We start from the raw sequence: 20,175 nt of genomic DNA, 5'->3' as shown, positions 1-20,175 counted from the left end.
TTGATGAGGAGTTCAAACCTGTTGGGTATGAGATTGGGAACAAAGTATTGCTTCAACTTCACCAACAAGAAACTGCCCCTAAATATAGTGGACCACATTCTTGTCATGTGAGAGTACCTTTTGAGAACTGGATGTTTAAGCAATATACCTTTAAGAAAACAGTGATGTCATAGAGTGGGTGGAGCTCAGTTCAGCCATTTTTGAAGTTTCAGTTAAAAAGTGCCTGGCTGGTTTTGTTGAGAGCAGCTAAAAAGTGCCTGGCTGGTTTTGCTGAGAGCAGTTTAAAAGTAGAAAGCCAGTTTGAGACAGCAGCTTGAGAAGTTCTGGTTTGCTGTGATCTGCTTGAAGGGAGAAAGCCAGGTTTGCGAAAGCAGCTTGGGTGTGCCTGTGTGTTTCCAGAGAGTTTGCAGGAAGAAAGCAAGGTGCTGGAGCTGAAGTCAACCAAGCATAATATCTCTGCCATAAAACAGAAAATATATATTAACTGTGACTGGTGTGTTACTGTTTTGAAGGTTTGAAGTCTCTTGGAAGTTTGAAGGAACATTTTCAGGAATTATTTACTGTTGCAATATTTTCTGAGTTATCTTTGAAGTAAGGGGTGTTAAGAGATCCAATGTTTATTTAAAATGTTAAGTTGAGTTCATGGAATAAACTGTTGTGTATTTAAAAACCAACGTGTCCATAATTGTAATCCCACACCTAGGGGAAAAGCCGTGTGCTAGGAAAAGCAACAAATCCATTAAAGGGAGAGGTTGGTTGAACTCCATGATATGTTTTTGGGGTTCTGAAAACGCCTCGCCATAACATTCTATAGTAGACAAACCAAGTCCTTCGGTTTACAAAGTCTTGTTAGACTCTGGTAAAACGGGGTGGCACCATGCAAACCGGTTAAAGCAATTCAAATCTTGGTGGATTTCCGTGGCGGCCATGGAATGAGTGGTTGCACATTTAGTGGCACCCACTCAAAGTAGATTTTTATTGGCCCTTCCCACCTGAATGGTATGTGTTTGAGGGCAAAAGGTGCATGAGTGCCCAAGGAAGGTAATACTCCTCTGATGAGGTCGGTGTATGGATCAATGGATGAGAAATGCCACGAGAAATAGAGAGCAGCTGAAGCAGGAAAGTCTTTGTGGTGCGATACATGTGAAGATGGTGGAGGGCAAGGGGGCAGATCTGCCCACCCAGTGGTCGACGGAGCAGCTGCTGGAGTTTTTATATGGCAAATTCCACCAGCAGAGGAAATAGGCTTTGGAGGATTTGCCCAAGGTGGTGGAGCCGCTTAGGGCGGTGATTGGGTGGTGCAGAGGCAGGAGGCTCAGGGTCTGGTGATCTAGGTGGAGGATCAGCTGGAGGGTGAGATGGGGATGGTCATCGGCAGCCAGAACAGGCTGAGATACAAAAGAAATAGGAGAACCTGGAGAACCACTCGAGGAGGCAGAATTTGAGAATTGCTAGGATGCCTGAAGGCATTAAGGGAGCGGAGGGCGCCATGCTGGAGAAGCTAACAGGGGAGGGAACCTTTGATCGGCCCCTCGAGGTGGATCGGGCACGCAGGGCGCTGGGGAATTGCAGAGGGTGATGGTGGTGAGGCTGCATCGGTTTCTGGATAAAGAGAAGATCCTGAGGGAGGTAAGGCAGACCATGAAATGCACCTGGGAGGGGAGTGAGTTACATATTCACCAAGACCTGGGTGCGGAGCTGGCAAAGGGGAGGGTCAGGTCCAATCGGATAACGGGGCCCTCTACAAGGAGGTGAAGTTCAGGATTTTTTACCCTGCCCACTTGTGGGTGACAAATCAAAAACAGGAATTTTATTTTGGCTCACCGGAGTGTGAGGAAGGCCCAGGCGGTGGCAGACATCCGAGGGTGCGCCTGGAGGGGTACATGATGCGGGCCGAGGGCTGGCTCGAGAAGGGGTATAGCTGATTGACAGGGGAGGGGGACGGGTTGCCCCCAGACCAGGCTGGTCATGCATAATGTCAGAGATTGGGCCAGTTGTCACGTGTGTTGACACATTTGAGGAGTCTGAAGGCGGAATGTCAGGGGCAAGGCGTGTGGAGTGGAATTGGGTTGGTTCTTGGTTTGGTTTTGGAAGGGGATTGCTGACATGGGTATGGTTGGTGTGGGGCAGTTGGGAAGGGAGAGATGGTGGTGGTGGACATCTGAGGGTATGCCTGCGGGAGCGCGTGACGCGGGCCAAGGGCTGGCTTCAAAAGGGATATGGCTGTTGGGTGGGGTTGCTGGGTTGTGGGGATAGGGTGGAGGTGTTGACCTTGGGTAGGGTGCTCTTTCCAGGAGCCGGTGCAGACTCGATGGGCCAGTTGGCCTCCTTCTGTACTGTAAATTCTATGATAATCTATGATAATTTATGGTGCATCTGTAAAAGTTGGTTAGAGTCAATATGGACATGCCAAATTTCCTTAGTTTCCTGAGAAATTATAGGCACTGTGAGCTTTCTTGGTTGTAGCGTTGATGTGGATGGACGACGACAGATTGTTGATGTGCACAACTAGGAATTTGAAGCTGTCAACCATCTCCACCTCGGTACCACTGATACAGACAGGGGTGTGTACGATGCTTTGCTTCCTGGAGTGAATGACCAGCTCTTTGGTTTTGCTGACATTGAGGTCGAGATTGTTGTCGTCACACCACTAGGTTCTCTATCTCCCTCCTGTACTCTGACTCAGAGGTTCATCGTTATATGAAATCTGACCCACTACGGTCGTGTCATCAACAAACTTGCAGATGGCGTTGGAGCCAAATGTTGCCACACAGTTGCGTGTGTATAGGGATTATAGTAGGGGCTAAGTACGCAGCCTTGCAGGTCCCCGGTATTGTGGAGTATCGTGGAGGAGGTGTTGGTGTTATTTTCACGCATCTGAAGAGCTTGAAGACCGACATTGTGTTCTTGCAGGAGACGTACCTGAAGTTAGGGATCAGACGAGGCAGAGGCAGGGGTGGGTGGGGCAGGTGTTCCACGCAGGGTCAGACATGCAGATGGGGGGGGTGCAGTGTTGGTTAAGAGAGTGGCTTTGGAGGTGGGGCAGATTGTGGCCAATCCGGGGTGTAGGTATGTGATGGTCGGTAGGAGGCTGGAGGGGATGCGGGTGATCCAGGTGAATGTTTTTATCCCAAATTGGGACAACGTGGACTTCATGAGGCCGGTGCTAGGGAGAATCCTAGACCTGGACACACATTGGCAAATCATGGGGGGGACGATTTCAATACGGTCCTAGATCAGAGTTTGGACAGGTCAAGCTGAAAATCGTTGAGTGTGTTGGCGGTGGCGAGAGTTGGAGGGTTCATGGAGCACATGGGGGAGGGGACGGTGCGGACCTGTGGAGGTATGCGAGGCCGATGTGGAAGGAGTTCTCGCACTTTTTCCATGTGCACCGGGTGCATTCCCAGATCAACGTTTTTGTTCTGGACAAGGTGCTGCTGGCGGGGTGGCCGAATCGTACTCGGCGATTGTCGTTTCTGACCATGCGCCGAACTGGGTGGATTTGCGGGTGGTAAAGGGCCAGTCCCAATGGCCGCATTGGAGGTTGGATGTGGGACTGCTGGCGGATGAGGGTGCGTGAGAATGTGTGTGAGCGGGTGAGGGCTGCCATTCCGGGGTATGTAGAGTTGAACGGTACGGGGGAGGTCACAGCTGCCATGCTGTTGAGGCACTTAAAGCAGTAGTTGGGGGAAAGATTATTTTGATCCGGGCATGCATGTAGAGCATGGAGCATGAGGAGAGGGCAAGTCTGGTCGAGGAGATTCTGAGAGTCGATCGGAGGTACTCAGTGGCCCCGGAGGAGAGGTTGCTAAAGGAGGGGCAGAGGCTCTAGATGGAGTTTGGGTTAGTGAAGGCTGTGGGGCAGTTGCAGAGGTATGAGTACGGGGAAAAGGCAAGCAGGATGCCGGCATATCAGCTGAGGAAGCAGGCAGCCGTGAGGAAAATTGGTAGGATGAGTAACAAGAGGGGTGGAGTGGTGACAGATCCAGAAGGGGGGTGAATGGGCATTTGTGGCCTTTTATAGGAGGCTGTATGAGTCGGAGCCCCCAGTCGGGGAGGCGGCGATGTACAGTTCCTGAATGGGCTGGAGTTGTCCAAGGTGCAGAGTAGGGGGGGGGGGGGCCTGGTTGGGCTGAGGGAGGTGATGGATGGTATGGGTGCGATGCAGGCGGGAAAGGCTCCAGGGCCGGTCGGGTTTCCAGTAGAGTTTTAGAAAAGGTTTGTTATGGAGATGGGGCTATTGTTTGTCAGGACGTATAACGAGGCAAGAGATAGGGGAAGCTTCCCCCCCACCTTGTCACAGGCATAGATCTCCCTTATCTGAAGAAAGATAAGTACCCGGAACAGTGTACTGCCCGATATTGCTGCTGAACGCTGATGTGAAGTTGTTGACAAAGTTCTTAGCGTCGCGGATTGAGGACTGAGAGTCAGGGGTGATTGGAGAGGACCAGGCGGGATTTGTGAAGGGAAGGTAGCTGTTGGCGAATATGCACAGGTTGCTTAATGTACTTCTAATGCCCTCGGAGGGGCAGGAGGTAGAAGTAGTAGTGACAACAGACATGGAGAAGGCCTTTGATCGGGTGGAGCTGGCGTATTTGTTGGAGGTGCTGGGGCGGTTCGGGTTTGGGCAAGAGTTTGTGGATTGGGTTCAGCTGTTGTACAGGGCTGGTGGCAAATGTTCGGATGAACCGGATGGGTGCGGGGTACTTTGGGTTACATCGGGAGATGAGGCAGGGGTGCCTGCTCTCCCTGTTGCTTTTTGCCTTGGCGATAGAGCCATTGGCACTTAGGGCATTGAGGGATTGAGCAGGGGTATGTGTTGGGGGTTGGTGCTGAGCATAGAGTTTCGCTGTATGCGGATGATTTGTTATTTTACATCTTTGTTCCGGTGGGCAGCATTGGAGGGTTTATGGAGGTTTGGAGGGAATTTGGCCGGTTTTGGGGCACAAATTGAACATGGGGATGGGTGAGGTGTTCCCCATCAATGCTAGAGGGCAAGAAATGAGGTTGGGTGAGTTGTTGTTCAGGGTGGTGGGGCGAGTGGTTGTGTACTTAGGAATCCAGTTGATGCTGAGAATACAAATTGAACTTGACACGACTGGTGGAGGGAATGAAGGCAGATTTTAAGAGGTGAGATGTGTTGTCACGGTCACTGGCATGCAGATAGTGAAAATGATGGTGTTGCCCAGGTTCTTGTTCCTTGACCTCAGCATCTTTGTTACCAAGTCCTTTTTCAGGAAGCTGAACGGTATAATTTTAACGTTTAGGTGGACGGGGAAGACCCCACGGGTGAAAGGGGTGTTCTTGGAGAAGGGGCGAGGTGAGGGAGGGGGACTGGTGTTGCCGAATTTCCTAAATTATTATTGGGCGGTGAACATTGTAATGGGGAAAAAATGGGCCGTGGAAAGGATAACAGGACGGATGGAGGCGTTATCGAGTTGGGGGACGGGTTTCCGTTGTTGGTATCTCTTCCATTCTTGCTGGTTACGTACATTGTGAGCCCAGTTTTGGTTTCGGAATTACGGGTGTGGAGCTACTGCAGGCAACATTTTGGGCTGGGGAGGGGGGGGATGACGTTGTGGGCGACAATGTGGGACAACTCTCCGCCCCGCCAGTCCAGTTATCTGGTGCAGCGCACCAGCAGTGGGATTCTCTGTCCCATCAGTCGGCCAACGGAGTTTCCCATTGTGGGCAGTCCCACACCGTCAGGAAATTCCCGGGCGTGGGTGCATTGTCGGCGCAACGGAGAATTCCGCCAGCGGAGATTCCAGCACCATGGCCAGGATTCTCCAAAATCCCAGCCAAGTGTTGACGCTGGCGTCAAAACCAGCGCGCGCAACGCCGGCGTTAATGGGCTTCCAGGTCCAGGCATTCACCCCTTCCTAGGGGGCTAGAACAGCGCCGAAGTGCTGTCTGCTGCTCCGGCGCTGAAAGCCGTTACGCGATAGCCGGCATGGGTCCGCGCATGCGTGGGCCACGGCCGGCGCAGGTCCGCGCATGCGCGCCACGGCCATCTCCGCGGCGCCCCCGGGCAACATAGCGGAGCCCTACAGGGGCCGGCGCGGAGGAACCTAGGCCTCCCCTTCGGAATGAGCCCGCCCGCTGGTCGGTTGCCCCGATCGCGGGTCTGGCCACGTGGAGGCCCCCCCCCCGTGGAGTTGACTGCCCCTGCCCCTGCCCCCCCACCAGGACGGCCCCGCAGCTAGAGCGGCGAGGTCCTGCTGGGTAGGACCATATGTAAACGACGCCGGCGGAACTCGGTGGGCACTCGGCCCGTCGAGCGTGGATAATCGCCAGGGGTGCCGCTTTCAATGGCGCCCGAATGGCGACACGGCGACCACACAGGCGCGACTGCCTCTTATTCTCCGGTCGTCGGAGAACTGGTGGCCCGGCGTCGGAGCAGAGTGGCGGGATTCGTGGGCACCCCCCCCGCCGATTCTCCGACCCGGGCAGTGGCAGCAGGGGTACTTTAGGCACTTGTTTATAGGGGGAAAGTTTGCGGGGCTGAAGGAGTTGGTGAAATTGTACGAGTAGCCCAAGGGGAATGGCTTTAGGTATGTGCAGGTGAGGGTTTCTGTGAGGAGAGAGGTACCGTCCTTCCCGGGGCTTCCCCCTTTTGGTGTTGCAGGACAAATTGTTGTTGGAGGACGATATAGGGGAAGGGATGGTGTTGGATATTTGCAAGAAATTGATGAAGAGCGAGGGTGGTCCAATGGAGGAGATTAAGTGCAAATGGGAGGAGCAGCTGGGAAGGGAGGTGTGGGATGTGGGGAGAGGCCTTGCGGAGGGTGCACGTGTCCTTGTAGTGTGCAAGGTTGAACCTCATCCAGTTTAAGGTGGTGCATAGAGCCCACATGACGTTGGTGAGGATGAGCAGGTCCTTTACGGGAGTGGAAGACAGGTGTGGGCAGTGTGCGAGGGAGGGGCGCACCACAAATTATATCCGCATGTTTTGGGGTTCTGGGAGGGGCATCAGATTTTATGTCCGAGGTTCCGGGTAATAGGAGTGGCCCCAGTCTGGAGGTGCTGATATTCGGTATGGCGGAAGATCTGAGAGTCTAGCTGGGGAGAGAGGCTGATGTTTGTCCTTTGCCTCCCTGATAGCCCAGAGACCGAGTTTGTTGAGCCAGAGCCGCCGAAGGCGGTGGTATGGGTGAGTGACCTGGTAGAATTCCAGCGGTTGGAGAAGTTCGCTTTGCGGGGTGTCGCTAGAGGGTTCACCCGGAAGTGGAAACCGTTCATTAATTTCTCTATTATTGAAGGGTCACCGGGGGGGGGGGGGGTTATTGAAGGGTGACCGGGGGAGGGGGGCTCACACCGCCATGGACCCGGCTTCGATTCTGATCTCAGGAGACAATTGTGTGGCGTTTGTACGTTCTGTCTGCGTGGATTTCCTCTGCCTGCTCTGGTTTCCTCCCACAGTCCAAAGATCCAAAGATGTGCAGGTTAGCTGAAGTGACCATCCTAAAATTGGTGTACGCAAGGTGGGGTTATGAGGATAGAGGCAGGGGATTAAGCCCAGGTAGGGTGCTCTATCGGAGCAAGGGCTGGCGCATGATGGGCCGAACAGCATCCTTCTGTACTGTAAGGATTCTATGATTCCATGATTCTACATGGGGTGTTAATATAGGGAGTTCTATGTGGGGTGTTGATCTAGGGAGAGGTTGGGGATTTGTGGCTGTTTGTTCGGTTTGGTGTATTGGTCTTCTGATATTTTTGTGTATATGTGTAAATAGACTTGAATAAAAGTATATTTTTTAAAAGCTATTCAACTCTCAGGGTAATCGTTAGCACTGTTGCTTCACAGCGCCAGGAACCTGGGTTCAATTCCTGGCTTGGGTCACTGTCTGTGCCAATCTGCACGTTCTCCCTGTGTCTGCATGGGTTCCCTCGAAGTGCTCTGGTTTCCTCCCACAAGTCCCAAAAGACATGCTGTCAGGTGAATTGGGCATTCTGAATTCTCCCTCAGTGTACCCAAACAGACGCCGGAGTGTGGCAACTAGGGCCTTTTCACAGTAACTTCATTGCAGTGTTAATGGAAGTCTACTTGTGACACAACAAAAGATTTTTGCTGGATATAGGCAGGAATCAGCAGTGACACCTTCTGCTCCTCCCCTAGTAGAGAATGGAGAATCTGCAGGTGCTGCCACCCGTTCTACTCAGGAGACAGGCTCAAGGTGGCGCCGAGAAGCAAAATCCCGAAGGAGATACCCCAGGTTGAGAAAGTGAAAAAGAGAAAGGGGAGAAGATTAATCCGATAAGACACCAGTGAAGAAGAAATTTTGGCTGATTAGCTAGCAAGATCAAAAATGTAAGTAAGAGCATGCAGTATCTTGCTCTCAATAATACATATGAAAAGATGGACTGGTGGAACTATAGCATTAACAGAAATAACCATCTATGAAATTACACCATGATATCCAAAACTCAAGAAGCAGGAGATGTGAAAACATGAAACAGTGTCTGATGGGGAAACAACATAAATTAATAGACTGTGATGACCATAACAGGACCAGCAAATGGTAGTTTCCGGAGGATTATTGGAAAAACAATGTATGATGATGTGCACCGTGAATAAGTACCAGTAATTGTAAATGTTTCAAAGTTCGGACTCCCGAATTGAAGTGCTACCCAGATCAAAAGGTTATATAACCGACAGATGAAAATATTGTTAGGCCAAAAAGCAGGGAATGATGAGAAAGAGAGATGAAATATACAATACAGGACTGTTAACATTTTAAACTTGCAGAATCTGGATGAAAAATTAAGAGTTTTAACAAGCCAAGTGAAAAGTATGTTAGGGAAATTAAATAAAGATGTGAAACAAAATATCTAAAAAGGCCCAAATAACCAGATAATAAAAAAGAAAGCTAATGATTGAGACCAGAATTAGGATCAAATTCTTTGCAGTAATTATGGAGATTGGATGATATAGCAATTAAGGGGATATTGGGTGAAGTGAATAGTGAGTTGGTTTGGAAAGGAGCAATCCAATTTGAGACCTCCAAACATTTAGTTATGAAAGAAATGTCACTTAAAAATCCGTTTCACAAAATTTTTCTTGTAACTTTAAGTAGCAAAAATTAGAAATTAAATTTGGTAAAAAAAGATGGAACTTGAGAAAAAATGAAGGAATAAGAACACAATGAACGGGATTCTACGTTAGCCGACGCCGAAAATCGGGAAAGGCGATTGGGCGGAGCATCAGTTCCGAAGCCAAAATCTCGGCAAGTGCCGGTTTGACGCCAAATCTCCATATGCTCCAGCACCTCGATAGCGGCTTCACTGCCTTCTGGAACGCACGTACATTAGACACCGTTTGCATATTATTAACTGGTCCTACCCAGTATTCTCCAGGGCCTCCGTGATTCTCTGCCTCCGATGGGCCAAGTTCCCGCCGGTTCCCAAGTGGTTCACTTGTGCACTTAAAAATCGTGAGACCGGTGTGGTGGCTGCTAACTGAGAGAGATGTCCTATAGAAGGTGTCCAACATTGTCAGTTTCCTGACAATTGCGCCCCTGGCCGTGGAGCTTCTGTCAGGGTCGGTCGGGAAGGGGGGGGGGCAGTAGCGGGGAGTTGCTAGGGGGTGGGTTGTGGGGTTAACGAGCACGGGATACCATTGCAGCAGCCGGCAAGGCAGCCATGCAGCTGCACACACAGCTAACAGTCCACTTTGAACTCAGTGCCATGGGTCGTATAGGTGCCCCCCTGCAGGGCACCACCCCCGGATGCCCTCTGGCCCAGCCAATCCATCAGCTGTTTGGGCACGCTCCAGCACAACCATGTCATCTTGTTACCTCACGGGTGTCAATCACGGACGTGCCGAATCCCGCACTCAAAGAACAAAGAAATGTACAGCACAGGAACAGGCCCTTCTGCCCTCCAAGCCCGTGCCGACCATGCTGCCCGACTAAACTACAATCTTCTACACTTCCTGGGTCCGTATCCCTCTATTCATGTATTTGTCAAGATGCCCCTTAAATGTCACTATCGTCCCTGCTTCCACCACCTCCTCCGGTAGCGAGTTCCAGGCACCCACTACGCTCTGCGTAAAAAACTTGCCTCGTACATCTACTCTAAACCTTGCCCCTCTCACCTTAAACCTATGCCCCCTAGTAATTGACACTTTTTCATTGGAATCGATTGTGTTCCATGTGGCACTGATGCTAGTCACTCAATGGTAGCGGAATCAGTCCAGGTGTGGCGCCAGTTTTTCATTCATAAAAGTCCATGGATTGTGTGTTGGTGTCAACACCTATAAGTTTTAACATTACATAAATAGATGCAATGGCGTATCAACTTCCTCCACCCACTCTCTGCCTCTTTCGGCTCTGTTATTATGTTACAACCTCACTGAGAAGATATTGGTATGGTACCAGAATATGCCCTGCTGAGGAACCAACATTTTGTTTAAGACCCCAGGACTCAGATAAAATTAGTAAAATTGCGTTCGTTGATATTCATAAACAAAATCAAGTGCGAATTGATGTCACGGAAGAAATTAAATCTGAATTTAAAATATATGACAAAATAACAATTGTTGCCAGAAACTCGACAAAATATTAAAAAGCACCTTAAATATGCTCATGTGACCCAAGTGTTACAAGTAATAAGTGTAATCAAAGCCAATGTAAATTAGATTACAGGTGGGATGATATTTGGAAGTGGAGAACAAATATAAGCTGGACCCATGGGAATGAATTATATCACGTTTAGTAATAATAGCCATGCCTATTATTTTATTGCAATGTTATATTATGATTACATAAAAATACTGGAAAATTAAGATGGAAATTAAATTAGAGATGGAGTTGTTTTTACAAAAAATGGGAACGGTTGATGGGAAAATTAGATGCCAATGAATAAAGTATATACACATATTAATGAAATTGCTTAAGTAGTGATAATTAGTTGTAACAGGGCTTGGATCGTTGATGTCTGCCTGATGGAGTGGGTTAGTTCAGGTTCTTTTTGTACACTTTGTTCAATTCAGTGGATCAACAGGAGGACGTGCTGTGTCGGACACTTGCCAACACGGAGCCGAAAGGCATGATGGTAAATGAGGACAATGGCCAACATTGTCCAGTAAGACATCATGGGAAAAGAGGACAATGACAAGGACTACTAGCTTCAAAGAAGCTAACAAGAAAACAGTTGCCCTATGTAAAATGGATTTTATGGAACAGACAGAGCAGCGACCTGCAGCTAGATACATCACTGATAACACTCTTGTTTTCAGGACAAGGCTCTCTCCATGTCTCTCTCAAGGATAAGGTCGAATGACATCTGAAGTTGGAAAGGTTGTTCAATTTAAACGGTAACAAGTACGGTACCACCGAGATTTAATCAACGATAATCTGGAAACAACCATCGTACATGTAGACCTGACTTTCAAAGCCCATCAGCCCCTAAGATTAAACCTGGCCAAGCTCTCAATATGGGAAATATACTCGATTCAACCGTGAATCTTGAAAATTATGTAACTGTTTGAATGACCACATAGCTGCAGGGGCAACAGAGAGAGAGAGACAGAGGGGGACAGACAGACAGAGGGAGCAAGAGAGAGACAGAGAGACAGAGCGAGATAGAGGGACGAGTGCATGTTTGAGAGACGGATGAGTGCGCGTGTGAGAGAGAGGGATGAGTGCGCGTGTGAAAGAGAGGGATGAGTGCGCGTGTGAAAGAGAGGGATGAGTGCGCGTGTGAAAGAGAGGGATGAGTGCGCGTGTGAAAGAGAGGGATGAGTGCGCGTGTGAAAGAGAGGGATGAGTGCGCGTGTGAAAGAGAGGGATGAGTGCGCGTGTGAAAGAGAGGGATGAGTGCGCGTGTGAAAGAGAGGGATGAGTGCGCGTGTGAAAGAGAGGGATGAGTGCGCTTGTGAAAGAGAGGGATGAGTGCGCGTGTGAAAGAGAGGGATGAGTGCGCGTGTGAAAGAGAGGGATGAGTGCGCGTGTGAAAGAGAGGGATGAGTGCGCGTGTGAAAGAGAGGGATGAGTGCGCGTGTGAAAGAGAGGGATGAGTGCGCGTGTGAAAGAGAGGGATGAGTGCGCGTGTGAAAGAGAGGGATGAGTGCGCGTGTGAAAGAGAGGGATGAGTGCGCGTGTGAAAGAGAGGGATGAGTGCGCGTGTGAAAGAGAGGGATGAGTGCGCGTGTGAAAGAGAGGGATGAGTGCGCGTGTGAAAGAGAGGGATGAGTGCGCGTGTGAAAGAGAGGGATGAGTGCGCGTGTGAAAGAGAGGGATGAGTGCGCGTGTGAAAGAGAGGGATGAGTGCGCGTGTGAAAGAGAGGGATGAGTGCGCGTGTGAAAGAGAGGGATGAGTGCGCGTGTGAAAGAGAGGGATGAGTGCGCGTGTGAAAGAGAGGGATGAGTGCGCGTGTGAAAGAGAGGGATGAGTGCGCGTGTGAAAGAGAGGGATGAGTGCGCGTGTGAAAGAGAGGGATGAGTGCGCGTGTGAAAGAGAGGGATGAGTGCGCGTGTGAAAGAGAGGGATGAGTGCGCGTGTGAAAGAGAGGGATGAGTGCGCGTGTGAAAGAGAGGGATGAGTGCGCGTGTGAAAGAGAGGGATGAGTGCGCGTGTGAAAGAGAGGGATGAGTGCGCGTGTGAAAGAGAGGGATGAGTGCGCGTGTGAAAGAGAGGGATGAGTGCGCGTGTGAAAGAGAGGGATGAGTGCGCGTGTGAAAGAGAGGGATGAGTGCGCGTGTGAAAGAGAGGGATGAGTGCGCGTGTGAAAGAGAGGGATGAGTGCGCGTGTGAAAGAGAGGGATGAGTGTGCGTGTGAGAGAGGGAGGAGTGCACGTGTGAAAGAGAGGGATGAGTGCATGTGTGAGAGGGTGGAGTGCGCATGAGAGAGAGGGAGGAGTGCGCGTGTGAGAGAGAGGGATGAGTGCGCGTGTGAGAGAGAGGGATGAGTGCGCGTGTGAGAGAGGGATGAGTGCGCGTGTGAGAGAGAGGGATGAGTGCGCGTGTGAGAGAGAGGGATGAGTGCGCGTGTGAGAGAGAGGGATGAGTGCGCGTGTGAGAGAGAGGGATGAGTGCGCGTGTGAGAGAGAGGGATGAGTGCGCGTGTGAGAGAGAGGGATGAGTGCGCGTGTGAGAGAGAGGGATGAGTGCTCGTGTGAAAGAGAGGGATGAGTGCGCGTGTGAGAGAGAGGGATGAGTGCGCGTGTGAGAGAGAGGGATGAGTGCGCGTGTGAGAGAGAGGGATGAGTGCGCGTGTGAGAGAGAGGGATGAGTGCGCGTGAGAGAGAGGGATGAGTGCGCGTGAGAGAGAGGGATGAGTGCGCGTGTGAGAGAGAGGGATGAGTGCACGTGTGAGAGCGGTGAATATGTGTGTGAGAGAGGGATGAGTGCGCGTGCGAGGGATGAGTGCGCGTGTGAGAGAGGGATGTGAGAGAGGGATGAGTGCGCATGTGAGAGAGGGATGGGTGTGTGACGGATGAGTGTGCGTGAGAGAGGGGGATGTGTGCATGAGAGAGGGATGAGCAAGTGTGTGAGAGAGGGATGAGCAAGTGTGTGAGAGAGTGATGAGCAAGTGTGTGAGAGAGGGATGAGCAAGTGTGTGAGAGAGGGATGAGCAAGTGTGTGAGAGAGGGATGAGCAAGTGTGTGAAAGAAGCATGAGAGTGTGTGTAGGAGAGAAGGGGATGAGCATGGGTGAGAGAGAGGGACAAGTGTTTGCGAGAGAGAGGTGAGTATGAGTGAGATAGGGATGAGTGTGAGTGAGAGAGGGATGTGTGTGGGAGAGAGAAATGGATGAATGTGTGTGAGAGAGGGATGAGTGTGAGTGAGAGAGGGATGAGTGTGAGTGAGAGAGGGCTGAGTGTGAGTGAGAGAGGGATGAGTGTGAGTGAGAGAGGGATGAGTGTGAGTGAGAGAGGGATGAGTGTATGAGAGGGATGAGTGCGAGTGAGTGAGGGGGATGGGTGTGCGAGAGAGAGGAATGAGTGTGTGAGAGAAAGGAATGACTGTGAGTGTGAGTGAGAGAGAGGAATGAGTGTGTGAGAGAGGGATGAGTCTGAGTGAGAGAGAGAGGGAGGAGTGTGTGTGAGAGAGGGATGAGCGTGAGAGACAGGCTCCTACAAGCTGAATTTAGTGAGCTAGGAGTTAAACTAAAAAGTAGGACCTCAAAGGTAGTAATCTCAGGATTGCTACCAGTGCCACGAGCTAGTCAGAGTAGGAATGTCAGGATAGAGAGGATGAATACGTGGCTCGAGAGATGGTGCAAGAGGGAGGGATTCAAATTCCTGGGACATTAGAACCGGTTCTGGGGGAGGTGGGACCAGTACAAACTGGACGGTCTGCACCTGGGCAGGACTGGAACCGATGTCCTGGGGGGGGGGGGGGGGGGGAGGGGGGGGGGGGTGTTTGCTAGAGCTGTTGGGGAGAGTTTAAACTAACGTGGCAGGGGAATGGGAACCGATGCAGGAAGTTGGAAGGTAGTAAAACAGGGACAGAAATAAAAGGCAGTAAGGGGGAAAAGTGTAAGGCAGAGAAGCCATAGTCAAAAATCAAAAAGGGCGACAGTACAAGGTACAGTGACTGAGGGGAGCTCAGTGAATAGGACCAGGAATACTAAAAGAAATAAAACGGGAAGTGAAAACATTAATGGTAAGCGATGCGGCAGGTTGTTACAGGAAGATATGGGTTCGACGACAAGGAAAATTAGGAGAAAGGTTAAGAGGAAATATAACTTAGGAGAGGTTACTGATCGAGGTGTTAAGATTCAGGACAGAGGTAAAAAAGCCAACATAAGTGTACTTTACCTGAATGCTCGTAGTATTCGGAATAAGGTAAATGAGTTGATGGCGCAAATCATCGTGAATGACTATGATTTAGTGGCCATTACTGAATCATGGTTAAAGGATGGTCACGACTGGGAGTTAAATATCCGAGGGTATCAAACTTTTCGGAAGGACAGAGTGGATGGTAAGGGAGGTGGTGTAGCTCTGTTATTTAAGGATGACATCCGGGCAATAGTAAGGGATGACATCGGTGCTGTGGAGGAAAAGCTTGAATCCATTTGGGTGGAAATCAGGAATAGTAAGGCGAAAAAGTCACTGATAGGAGTAATCTATTGGCCACCAAATAGTAACATTATGGTGGGGCAGGCAATAAACAAAGAAATAACAGATGCATGTAGAAATGGTACAGCAGTTATCATGGGGGACTTCTACATGTTGATTGGTTTAACCAGGTCGGTCAAGGCAGCCTTGAGGAGGAGTTTATAGAATGTATCCGCGATAGTTTCCTAGAACAGTATGTAATGGAACCTACGAGGGAACAAGCGGTCCTAGATCTGGTCCTGTGTAATGAGACAGGATTGATTCAGGATCTCATAGTTAGGGATCCTCTCGGAAGGAGCGATCACAATATAGTGGAATTTAAAATACAGATGGAGGGTGAGAAGGTAAAATCAAGCACTAGTGTTTTGTGCTTAAACAAAGGAGATTACAATGGGATGAGAGAAGAACTAGCTAAGGTAGACTGGGAGCAAAGACTTTATAGTGAAACAGTTGAGGAACAGTGGAGAACCTTCCAAGTGATTTTTCACAGTGCTCAGCAAAGGTTTATACCAACAAAAAGGAAGGACGGTAAAAAGAGGGAAAATCGACCGTGGATATCTAAGGAAATACGGGAGAGTATCAAATTGAAGGAAAAAACATTCAAAGTAGCAAAGATCAGTGGGAGACTAGAGGACTGGGAAATCTTTAGGGGGGCAACAGAAAGCTACTAAAAAAGCTATAAAGAGTAAGATAGATTATGAGAGTAAACTTGCTCAGAATATAAAAACAGATAGTAAAAGTTTCTACAAATACATAAAACAAAAAAGAGTGGCTAAGGTAAATATTGGTCCTTTAGAGGATGAGAAGGGAGATTTAATAATGGGAGATGAGGAAATGGCTGAGGAACTGAACAGGTTTTTTGGGTCGGTCTTCACAGTGGAAGACACAAATAACATGCCAGTGACTGATGGAAATGAGGCTATGACAGGTGAGTACCTTGAGAGAATTGTTATCACCAAGGAGGTAGTGATGGGCAAGCTAATGGGGCTAAAGGTAGACAAGTCTCCTGGACCTGATGCAATGCATCCCAGAGTGCTAAAAGAGATGGCTAGGGAAATTGCAAATGCACTAGTGATAATTTACCAAAATTCACTATGCTCTGGGGTGGTCCCGGCGGATTGGAAATTAGCAAACATGACACCACTGTTTAAAAAAGGAGGTAGGCGGAAAGCGGGTAATTATAGGCCAGTGAGCTTAACTTCGGTAGTAGGGAAGATGCTGGAATCTATCATCAAGTAAGAAATAGCGAGGCATCTGGATGGAAATTGTCCCATTGGACAGACGCAGCATGGGTTCATAAAGGGCAGGTCGTGCCTAACTAATTTAGTGGAATTTTTTGAGGACATTTACAGTGCGGCAGATAACGGGGAGCCAATGGATGTGGTATATCTGGATTTCCAGAAAGCCTTTGACAAGGTGCCACACAAAAGGTTGTTGCATAAGATAAAGATGCATGGCATTAAGGGGAAAGTAGTAGCATGGATAGAGGATTGGTTAATTAATAGAAAGCAAAGAGTGGAGATTAATGGGTGTTTCTCTGGTTGGCAATCAGTAGCTAGTGGTGTCCCTCCGGGATCAGTGTTGGGCCCACAACTGTTCACAATTTACATAGATGATTTGGAGTTGGGGACCAAGGGCAATGTGTCCAAGTTTGCAGACGACACTAAGATAAGTGGTAAAGCAAAAAGTGCAGAGGATACTGGAAGTCTGCAGAGGGATTTGGATAGGCTAAGTGAATGGGCTAGGGTCTGGCAGATGGAATACAATGTTGACAAATGTGAGGTTATCCATTTTGGTAGGAATAACAGCAAAAGGGATTATTATTTAAATGATAAAATATTAAAAGATGCTGCTGTGCAGAGAGACCTGGGTGTGCTAGTGCATGAGTCGCACAAAATTGGTTTTTAGGTGCAACAGGTGATTAAGAAGGCAAATGGAATTTTGTCCTTCATTGCTAGAGGGATGGAGTTTAAGACTAGGGAGGTTCTGCTGCAATTGTATAAGGTGTTAGTGAGGCCACACCTGGAGTATTGTGTTCAGTTTTGGTCTCCTTACTTGAGAAAGGACATACTGGCACTGGATGGTGTGCAGAGGAGATTCACTAGGTTAATCCCAGAGCTGAAGGGGTTGGATTACGAGGAGAGGTTGAGTAGACTGGGACTGTACTCGTTGGAATTTAGAAGGATGAGGGGGGATCTTATTGAAACATATAAGATTATGAAGGGAATAGATAGGATAAATGCGGGCAGGTTGTTTCCACTGGCGGGTGAAAGCAGAACTAGGGGGCATAGCCTCAAAATAAGGGGAAATAGATTTAGGACTGAGTTTAGGAAGAACTTCTTCACCCAAAGGGTTGTGAATCTATGGAATTCCTTGCCCAGTCAAGCAGTAGAGGCTCCTTCATTAAATGTTTTTAAGATAAAGATAGATAGTTTTTTGAAGAATAAAGGGATTAAGGGTTACGGTGTTCGGGCCGGAAAGTGGAGCTGAGTCCACAAAAGATCAGCCATGATCTCATTGAATGGTGGAGCAGGCTCGAGGGGCCAGATGGCCTACTCCTAGTTCTTATGTTCTTATGAGTGTGAGTGTGAGAGAGGGACGAGTGTGTGAGAGAATGAGTGTGTGAGAAAGAGGGATGAGTCTGTGTGTGAAAGAAGCATGAGAGTGTGTGAGAGGGGGAAGGGGATGTGCATGGGTGAGAGAGTGGGATAAGTGGTGTGTGAGAAAGAGGAATGAGTGCATGCGCGAGAGAGGGATGAGTGCGTGTACGAGAGAGGGATGAGTGAGTGCATGAGAGAGGATGAGTGTGAGTGAGAGAGGGATGAGTGTGGATGTTCATTGATGATTTTACAATGTTCACCGCCATTCATAACTCCTCAGACACTGAAGCAGACAATATCTTCCAAACCCATGACTGCAAGCATTACGAAGGAGAAGGGCAGTTGATAGTTGAAACGGAGGGGTTACACCAGAAAGTTTCTTTTCCATCCGGACTTTGAAATTTATCGCAGTTCCTTCACTGTTGCTGAGTCACAATGTTGGAGACCTCTCTCTAACAGCACTTTGGGTGTATCCACACCACATGGACTTCAGTGATTCAAGAAGATAGCTCACCACCACCTTCTCAAGGGAAATTGGGAATGAGCAATAAATGGTCATCTCTTCAGTGATGCCCTCATCCCATGAATGAAAAAACAGAACCTTCTGATTTGTGACTTGGAGATGGTAAACAGGTACTCCGGAGTCAGGAGGTGAGCTACTGCTTTTGAGGCATAGTTTTTATATGGTTATCATCTTACGGGCCAATTGGGAATTAGCAATATATCCAGGGCTTGCTAATGATGTGCACAACCCAAAAATGAAAAGAACCCCAGTATATGCAAAATAGATAAAAGACTCTAAAGAAACCCTGGTTCCTCAAACATTACTCTTGTATATTGTACGGTCAGTGCATGTTTTACAGCCGAATGACCTCTAGACTCTGCTTTCTCTTTTTTATTTGTTCATGGGATGTGGCATTATTGCCTAGCTCAGCATTTATTGCCAAGCCCTTCGGAGCCTTGAGAAGATGACGGTGAACAACCTTCTTGGAACTACTGCAGTCTGTGTGCTGTTAGGTAGAGAGTTGCAGTCTGTGTGCTTGTACAGTGCTGTTTGGTAGAGAGTTCCAGGAATTTGACCCAGCAACAGTGAAGGAATGGTGATGTAGTACCAAGTCAGGATGGCGTGTCGTTTGGAGGAGAAGAATGCTTTCTCAATTTAATATTGGAACTTGCCAGTCCTGACTGTACTCCAAAGGACACCACAAGATCAAGAGAGTGCTTTTAACATACCAAAATATCTCAATGTACTTCACAGGAAAATCATGAAACAAACTTGGATAGTGAGGAGACATTGGGTCAACTGATGGAAAAATTGGTCCAACAGATGGGTTTTAGGGCATGTCTGAAAGGAAGTAGCAGCTTCGCCTTCACCTCAACTCCAGCTTATAGCAATGCCGGAAAGTCTTTCAGAAGGAAATTAGATAAACGCCTGAAGAAAAATTGTTCAATTAGGATAACCAACTTACACAACCAATCTTTACCCTGCCAGAAATTGTTTCTTAATGATCCAGGAGTGTTTCTTGACTAGATCCTGTGAGCAGAGCCTGCAAAAAAAGAAAACAAACATTTTATGGATGCTGCGAATCTGAAGTAAAAACATGGGAAAATGGATCAGGAAAAATACCATACATCCCATTGAGCCAATCCTGCCTTTCAATAAGATCTGGGTGGATCTTGGGCTGCAACGACACTTCCCTGCCCGCTCCCTGAATCCCTCAGGGAAAAAAAAAATCTGTCCATCTCACCCTTGAATATATTTAATGATGATGGATCCACAATTATCACAGTCGGGGAATTCCAAATATGCACAACCCTGCATGAATAGGTTTCTTCTCATCTCATCACTTACCTTTGCAGTGATGGTGACAGGAAAAACCGGCAGTAGTGTGGGGTCAGACAGCAGCATTCCAAGATAATATCACAGTCCAGAAGGTGATGTGGAGCCAAGAGGAGCAGCATGATCGGTGAGGAAGTCCTGGTGGGTATTTTCAAATTATGTTAAATTGTATGTCATTGTTTAAGCAATTTATTTGACCAATTTTAAAATAATTTTTTTTAAAGTCTTTAAATTTTAAGGGTTTGTCATGGTAGGAAAGCTCAAAGCCATGGTATGCTCTTGCCTCCCTGGTGCCAGGGTCTGGAATGCAATTGAATCCTGGTGCCAGGGCATTCTGAAGGGGGAGGGTGAATAGGCAGAGGTCATGCTATATGTTGGTACCAATGACATAGCTGGAAAAAGGGATGAGGTCTTGCATCAAGAATTCAGGGAGCTAGGCAGTAGACTAAAAAGCAGGATATCTTGGGTTGCAATCTCTGGATTACTCCCAGTGCCACATGCTCTCTGGCACAAAAATAGGAGAATAGCGCAGATGAATGCGTGGCTTAAGAGTTGGTGGAGGAGGGAGGCTTTTAGGTTCCTGGATCAATGGATTTCTGGGGAAGGTGGGATCTATGCAAGTGGGACAGTACATCTAAACCAGAGCTGGACTAACTTCCTTGCAGGCGGTT

General features: G+C 48.6%; 1 protein-coding gene across 6 annotated transcripts in view; it reads right to left on the bottom strand.

Annotated features, from left to right (window-relative positions):
• The window catches only part of LOC140390228 (uncharacterized), a 72,951-nt gene that overhangs the window by 8,098 nt on the left and 44,678 nt on the right, over positions 1-20,175 (bottom strand). For 4 of the 6 annotated variants that reach the window (XM_072475202.1, XM_072475201.1, XM_072475203.1 and 1 more), the window contains exons 2-3: positions 19,517-19,642; positions 19,134-19,211 (exon numbers count right to left, since the gene is read on the bottom strand). The gene's annotated coding sequence lies outside the window, so the exon portion shown is untranslated. The remainder of the gene's footprint in view (positions 1-19,133; positions 19,212-19,516; positions 19,643-20,175) is intronic. The other 2 variants (XM_072475206.1, XM_072475205.1) reach the window with 1 other exon arrangement.

This window comes from Scyliorhinus torazame, chromosome 14 (assembly GCF_047496885.1).
Source record: "Scyliorhinus torazame isolate Kashiwa2021f chromosome 14, sScyTor2.1, whole genome shotgun sequence".
NCBI classification, from domain to species: Eukaryota; Metazoa; Chordata; class Chondrichthyes; order Carcharhiniformes; family Scyliorhinidae; genus Scyliorhinus; species Scyliorhinus torazame.
This window is presented reverse-complemented; position numbering and strand designations above follow the sequence as displayed.